This window comes from Balaenoptera acutorostrata, chromosome 4 (assembly GCF_949987535.1).
Source record: "Balaenoptera acutorostrata chromosome 4, mBalAcu1.1, whole genome shotgun sequence".
Taxonomy (NCBI): Eukaryota; Metazoa; Chordata; class Mammalia; order Artiodactyla; family Balaenopteridae; genus Balaenoptera; species Balaenoptera acutorostrata.
This window is the reverse complement of record NC_080067.1, coordinates 34669537-34677674: the sequence shown is the minus strand read 5'-3', so window position 1 is coordinate 34677674 and position 8138 is coordinate 34669537.

The window sequence follows — 8138 nt, the reverse complement described above, 5'->3', positions numbered from 1 at the left end:
AAAATCACATTAAATTTACAATAAAGGGTTTTGTTTTGTTTTTTTAAAGACATAAACCAACAAATATGGGGAAATTAGGGGAGGAGACAACAGCAATAAAAGTTTGGAAGCTACAAAGCATATTGATGATATGTACTTGACAAAAACAACCCAAGAAACATGAAAATCCCAAGTTATCACTGGAGGAAACTGAGAAAACCTGATTTACACCTTGGAATCTTCAAAAGACTCCCAAATGGATAGCACCAGACTCCTCTGGAACTGGGAGTAAAGGGAGACCTCTAAAATGAGAGGGATTGGGTGCATCTCTGTATCCCCTCTCCTCTCCATGCCACTGGGAAGGGGCAGACATCTGAAAGTTTATTCTCTGGAAAGGGTAAAATAGAGGGTCTCTTAATTGGAGAGAACCAGATTCACCAAAGATAGGTCTACTACACCAGAATCAAAGAGATTAAGTGACTGGTATATCCTGAATGATGAATGCTAAGGCACACCCACCTCCAAGCCCTCTTAACCCACTCAGCTCTCAGAACGCTAGCAGCCAGAATTTTACTTTCCAAGTTGGAGCCTCTTTCTAAGGAGTCTGGCCAGTGCAAGAGGAAAAATGGAGATACTTACTGTGGTAGGCTGAATTATACCCCTCCCCAAATGCCCATGTCCTAATCCTTATGCCCGTGAATATGTTACCTTGAAATGGACTTTGCAGATGTGATTAAATTAAGAATATTAAAATGGGGAGATTATCCTGGATGATGCAGATGAGTCCAGTGTTATCACAAGGGAGGCAAGAGTATCAGATTCAGAGAGAAGATGTAAGAACAGAAATGGAAATCAGAGAGAAGAGGATCTGCTACAGTGGTGGCTTTGAGGATGAAGGGAGGGGATCAATCAAGGAATGCAGGCAGCCTGTAGAAGCTGGAAAAGTCAAGGAAATGGATTCTTATCTAGAGCTCCCTGAAGGAATCCAGGCCTGCTGAAATCTTAATTTTAGTTCAGCGCCACTGATTTGGGACTTCTGCTCTCCAAAACTCTAAGACAGGAAATTTGTGTTTTATGTCTCTAAGCTTGTGGTTATTTGTCACAGTAGCAATAGGAAACTACTATAAATAATTTGAAATTCCTCAATAAATGGCTCACCCAGTTCACCCAGCAGTGAAGTTCAGAGGCAATAAGCCCTACACACACACACACACACACACACACTCACACATACTCAATTCCAATCAGCTCTTTCTTGCATTCATTGCCATCACCAAATAGGGATCCCCAGATACCTGATGAAAGCCTCCTACAGGAAAAATAGAGACCAAAACAAATTTAAATAAGGACCAATTTGGAGGAAACCAACTTGGAGAAAAGAAAGCTTAAAAAAAATAAAACAAGTATCATTCATTCCTCAGAAAGATAAGAGAAGATTCTGTGTTCATTAAAAAAGAAGAGAATGCTATTTAAAAAGGAACATTCATAGAACAAAAGAAGAACTCTTGGGAATTAAAAAGATAGCATAAACAAAAAAGTCAGTAGAAGATTTGGAAAATGAAGTCAAGGTGTTACTCAGACACTAGAGCAGAGAGAGTAAGATATATTTTTTTAATGGTGCTAAAACTAAGAAAAATAAAGAACCTGTCAGTCTGAGAAGTCCAATACCAATTAACAGGAATTTCTATAACAGAGAAAATGGAGGACAGAAATCATTATAATTCAAGAAAAGTTCATGAAACTGAAGAGCATGAGTACCCAGATGGAAAGGTAATACCAAATGATGTTTAAAAACCCGCAACTGAAAGAGGATAGTCTATGTGCTTCCAGAGAAAAAAGAACAGGTCACATATAAAGTATAGGGAATCATATTGGCTTTAAGCTTCCAAACAGCTAAATTGGACAAAGACTATGGAGCGATGCCTTTTAAATTCTGAAGGAAATTATTTCTATGATACATGATACTTTCTCATGAGTCAGTTCTCAAAAAAATCCCCCTTCCAAGAAGCTTCTGGAAAATGCACTCCACCAATGAAAGAATTCTTCTTCCTTCAAGAAGAGGAAGAAATAGAATTCAGGAAACAGAAGGTAGAACACAGGAGAGAGGTTAGGGGAATCCCCGGAAAGAAGGGCAGACTGTTCCAGAACAACACCTGTTCGCCAGGTGTAGCACAACCAGCTCACTGGAGCAGTGTGACCTGAGAGACAGAAATGCCCAGGGCAGTCACCAGCAAGGGCCCTGCTGCCAACGTACTATCCTTTTAAGGTCAGGACAGCAAGCCTGGCTGCGATTTTTATCTGTATTTGGTTTGGCTTAACCACGTGCTGATGCTGTTCCTGCCCTCCTTTCTGTTCTCCGCTGTTTGGATCTCCTACGGGCACTCACTTCACTCCTGAGAGCTGGAGGGGGGCCATGGAGCTAGACCGTGACCTGGAGACTTTCAGCTTATCTTCTCCCAGGAACGTTCATCCAATAGTGGCACAGTCGCCTCTCTGAATACAAACTGGTTTATGCTCGCTATTATTTTTTCTTCAAAAATAAACAACAGGGGGGACTTGGCAGTCCAGTGGTTAAGACTTCACCTTCCAACGCAGGGGTTGCGGGTTCAATCCCTGGTCAGGGAGCTAAGATCCCACATGCATTGTGGCCAAAAAACCAAAACATAAAACAGAAGCAATATTGTAACAAATTCAATAAAGATTTAAAAAATGGTCCACATCCCAAAAAACATCTTTAAAAAATAAAAAATAAATAAACAACAGGGACTTCCCTGATGGTCCAGTGGTTAAGACTTCCTCTTCTAATGCAGGGGGTGCGGGTTCGATCCCTGGTTGGGGAGTGAAGATCCCACATGCCTCGTGGCCAAAAATCCAAAACATAAAACAGAAGTAATATTGTAACAAATTCAATATAGACTTTAAAAATGGTCCAGAAAAAAAACAACCCATAGGGGGATTGGAGAAGATGGAGGAAGAGTAAGACGCGGAGATCACATTCCTTCCCACAGATACAGTAGAAATACATCTACACGTGGAACTGCTCCTACAGAACACCCACTGAATGCTGGCAGAAAACGTCCGACCTCCAAAAAGGCAAGAAACTCCCCCCGTACTTGGGTAGGGCAAAAGAAAAAAGAAATAACAGAGACAAAAGAATAGGGACGGCACCTGCACCAGTGGGAGGGAGCCGTGAAGGAGGAAAGGTTTCCACGCACTAGGAGCCCCTTCGCGGGCGGAGACTGCGGGGGGCGGAGGGGGGAAGCTTCAGAGCCACGGAGGAGAGCGCAGCCACAGGGGTGCGGAGGGCAAAGCGGAGAGGTTCCCGCACAGAGGCTCGGCGCCGAGCAGCACTCACCAGCCCGAGAGGCTTGTCTGCTTAGCCGCCGGGGCAGGCGGGGCTGGGAGCTGAGGCTCGGGCTTCGGTCGGATCGCAGGGAGAGGACTGGGGCTGGCGGCGTGAACACAGCCTGAAGGGGTTAGCGCACCACAGCTAGCCCGGAGGGAGTCCGGGAAAAAGTCTGCGGCTGCCGAAGAGGCAAGAGACTTTTTCTTGCCTCTTTGTTTCGCGGCGGGCAAGGAGAGGGGATTCAGAGCCCCGCCTAAACGAACTCCAGAGAAGGGCGCGAGCCGCGGCTATCAGCGCGGATCCCACAGCAACAGGGGCGCAGAGGGAAAATCGGAGAGACTCCCGCACAGAGGCTCGGCGCCGAGCGGCGCTCACCAGCCCGAGAGGCTTGTCTGCTCCCCCGCCGGGGCGGGCGGGGCTGGGAGCTGAGGCTCGGGCTGCGGTCGGATCGCAGGGAGAGGACTGGGGCTGGCGGTGTGAACACAGCCTGAAGGGGTTGGCGCACCACAGCTAGCCGGGAGGGAGACCGGGAAAAGGTCTGCAGCTGCCGAAGAGGCAAGAGACTTTTTCTTGCCTCTTTGTTTCGCTGCGCGCAAGGAGAGGGGATTCAGAGCGCCGCCTAAACGAGCTCCAGAGAAGGGCGCGAGCCACGGCGATCAGCGCGGACCCCAGAGACGGGCGTGAGACGCTGGGGCTGCTGCTGCCGCCTCCAAAAAGCCTGTGTGTGAGCACAGGTCACTCTCCACACCTCCCCTCCCGGGAGCCTGTGCAGCCCGCCACTGCCGGGGTCCCGGGATCCGGGGACAACATTCCCGGGAGAACGCACTGCGCGCCTCGAGCTGGTGCAACGTTACGCCGGCCTCGGCCGCCGCAGGCTCGCCCCGCCTCCTCTGTACCCCTCCCTCCCCGCGGCCTGGGTGAGCCAGAGCCCCCGAAGCAGCTGCTCCTTTAACCCCGTCCTGTCTGGGCGGGGAACAGACGCCCTCAGGCGACCTACACGCAGAGGCGGGTCCAAACCCAAAGCTGAACCCCAGGAGCTGTGCGAACAGGGAAGAGAAGGGGAAATCTCTCCCAGCAGCCTCAGAAGCAGCGGATTAAAGCTCCACAGACAACTTGATGTACCTGCATCTGTGGAATACCTGAATAGACAACGAATCAGCCCAAATTCAGGAGGGGGACTCTGGGAGCAGGAGATATTAATTTTTCCCCTTTTCCTTTTTTTTGTGTGTGTATATGTATATGCTTCTGGGTGAGATTTTGTCTGTATAGCTTTGCTTTACAATAGCTTTATTTTACTTCACTATATTATAGCCTCTTTCTTTCTTTCTTTCTATTTTTTCTCCCTTTTACTCTGAGCCGTGTGGACGAAAGGCTCTTGGTGCTCCAGCCAGGCATCAGGGCCGTGCCTCTGAGGTGGGAGAGCCAACTTCAGAACACTGGTCCACAAGAGACCTCCCAGCTCCACGTAATACCAAACGGCAAAAATCTCCCAGAGATCTCCATCTCAACATCAAGACCCAGCTTCACCCAACGACCAGCAAGCTACAGTGCTGGACACCCTATGCCAAACAACTAGCTAGACAGGAACACAACCCCATCCATTAGCAGAGAGGCTGCCTAAAATCAAAATAAGGCCACAGACACCCCAAAATACACCACCAGACGTGGACGTGCCCACCAGAAAGACAAGATCTAGCCTCATCCACCAGAACTCAGGCACTAGTTCCCTCCACCAGGAAGCCTACACAACCCACTGAACCAACCTTAGCCACTGGGGACAGATACCAAAAACAACGGGAACTATGAACCTGCAGCCTGTGAAAAGGAGACCCCAAACACAGTAAGACAGGCAAAATGAGACGACAGAAAAACACACAGCAGATGAAGGAGCAGGCTCAAAACACACTGGACTTAACAAATGAAGAGGAAATAGGTAGTCTACCTGAAAAAGAATTCAGAATAATGATAGTAAGGATGATCCAAAATCTTGGAAATAGAATAGACAAAATGCAAGAAACATTTAACAAGGATGTAGAAGAACTAAAGAGGAACCAAGCAATGATGAAAAACACAATAAATGAAATTAAAAATACTCTAGATGGGATCAATAGTAGAATAACTGAGGCAGAAGAAAGGATAAGTGACCTGGAAGATAAAATGGTGGAAATAATTACTACAGAGCAGGATAAAGAAAAAAGAATGAAAAGAACTGAGGACAGTCTCAGGGACCTCTGGGACAACATTAAACGTGCCAACATTCGAATTATAGGAGTACCAGAAGAAGAAGAGAAAAAGAAAGGGACTGAGAAAATTTTTGAAGAGATTATAGTTGAAAACTTCCCTAATATGGGAAAGGAAATAGTTAATCAAGTCCTGGAAGCACAGAGAGTCCCATACAGGATAAACCCAAGGAGGAACACGCCAAGACACATATTAATCAAACTGTCAAAAATTAAATATAAGGAAAACATATTAAAGGCAGCAAGGGAAAAAAAACAAATAACACACAAGGGAATCCCCATAAGGTTAACATCTGATCTCTCAGCAGAAACTCTGCAAGCCAGAAGGGAGTGGCAGGATATACTTAAAGTCATGAAGGAGAAAAACCTACAACCAAGATTACTCTACCCAGCAAGGATCTCATTCAGATTCGATGGAGAAATTAAAACCTTTACAGACAACCAAAAGCTGAGAGAGTTCAGCACCACCAAACCAGCTTTACAACAAATGCTAAAGGAAATTCTCTAGGCAAGAAACACAAGAGAAGGAAAACACCTACAATAACAAACCCAATACATTTAAGAAAATGGGAATAGGAACATACATATCGATAATTACCTTGAATGTAAATGGATTAAATGCTCCCACCAAAAGACACAGGCTGGCTGAATGGATACAAAAACAAGACCCATATATATGCTGTCTACAAGAGACCCACTTCAGACCTAGAGACACATACAGACTGAAAGTGAGGGGATGGAAAAAGATATTCCATGCAAATGGAAATCAAAAGAAAGCTGGAGTAGCAATTCTCATATCAGACAAAATAGACTTTAAAATAAAGACTATTACAAGAGACAAAGAAGGACACTATATAATGATCAAGGGATCGATCCAAGAGGAAGGTATAACAATTGTAAATATTTATGCACCCAACATAGGAGCACCTCAATACATAAGGCAAATACTAACAGCCATAAAAGGGGAAATTGACAGCAACACAATCATAGTAGGGGACTTTAACACCCCACTTTCACCAATGGACAGATCATCCAAAATGAAGATAAATAAGGAAACACAAGCTTTAAATGATACATTAAACAATATGGACTTAATTGATATTTATAGGACATTCCACCCAAAAACAACAGAATACACATTTTTCTCAAGTGCTCATGGAACATTCTCCAGGATAGATCATATCCTGGGTCACAAATCAAGCCTAGGTCAATTTAAGAAAATTGAAATCGTATCAAGTATCTTTTCCGACCACAACGCTATGAGACTAGATATCAATTACAGGAAAAGATCTGTAAAAAATACAAACACATGGAGGCTACACAATACATTACTTAATAACGAAGTGATTACTGAAGAAATCAAAGGGGAAATCAAAAAATACCTAGAAACAAATGACAATGGAGACACGACGACCCAAAACCTATGGGACACAGCAAAAGCAGTGCTAAGAGGGAAGTTTATAGCAATACAAGCCTACCTCAAGAAACAGGAAACATCTCGAATAAACAACCTAACCTTGCACCTAAAGCAATTAGAGAAAGAAGAACAAAAAAACCCCAAAGCCAGCAGAAGGAAAGAAATTATAAAGATCAGGTCAGAAATAAATGAAAAAGAAATGAAGGAAACAATAGCAAAAATCAATGAAACTAAAAGCTGGTTCTTTGAGAAGATAAACAAAATTGATAAACCATTAGCCAGACTCATCAAGAGAAAAAGGGAGAAGACTCAGATCAATAGAATTAGAAATGAAAAAGGAGAAGTAACCACTGACACTGCAGAAATACAAAAGATCATGAGAGATTACTACAAGCAACTCTATGCCAATAAAATGGACAACCTGGAAGAAATGGACAGATTCTTAGAAATGCACAAACTGCCGAGACTGAACCAGGAAGAAATAGAAAATATGAACAGACCAATCACAAGCACTGAAATTGAAACTGTGATTAAAAACCTTCCAACAAACAAAAGCCCAGGACCAGATGGCTTCACAGGCGAATTCTATCAAACATTTAGAGAAGAGCTAACACCTATCCTTCTCAAACTCTTCCAAAATATTGCAGAGGGAGGAACACTCCCAAACTCATTCTACGAGGCCACCATCACCCTGATACCAAAACCAGACAAAGATGTCACAAAGAAAGAAAACTACAGGCCAATATCACTGATGAACATAGATGCAAAAATCCTCAACAAAATACTAGCAAACAGAATCCAACAGCACATTAAAAGGATCATACACCATGATCAAGTGGGGTTTATCCCAGGAATGCAAGGATTCTTCAATATACGCAAATCAATCAATGTGATACACCATATTAACAAATTGAAGGAGAAAAACCATATGATCATCTCAATAGATGCAGAGAAAGCTTTTGACAAAATTCAACACCCATTTATGATAAAAGCCCTGCAGAAAGTAGGCATAGAGGGAACTTTCCTCAACATAATAAAGGCCATATATGACAAACCCACAGCCAACATTGTCCTCAATGGTGAAAAACTGAAACCATTTCCACTAAGATCAGGAACAAGACAAGGTTGCCCACTCTCACCACTATTATTCAACATA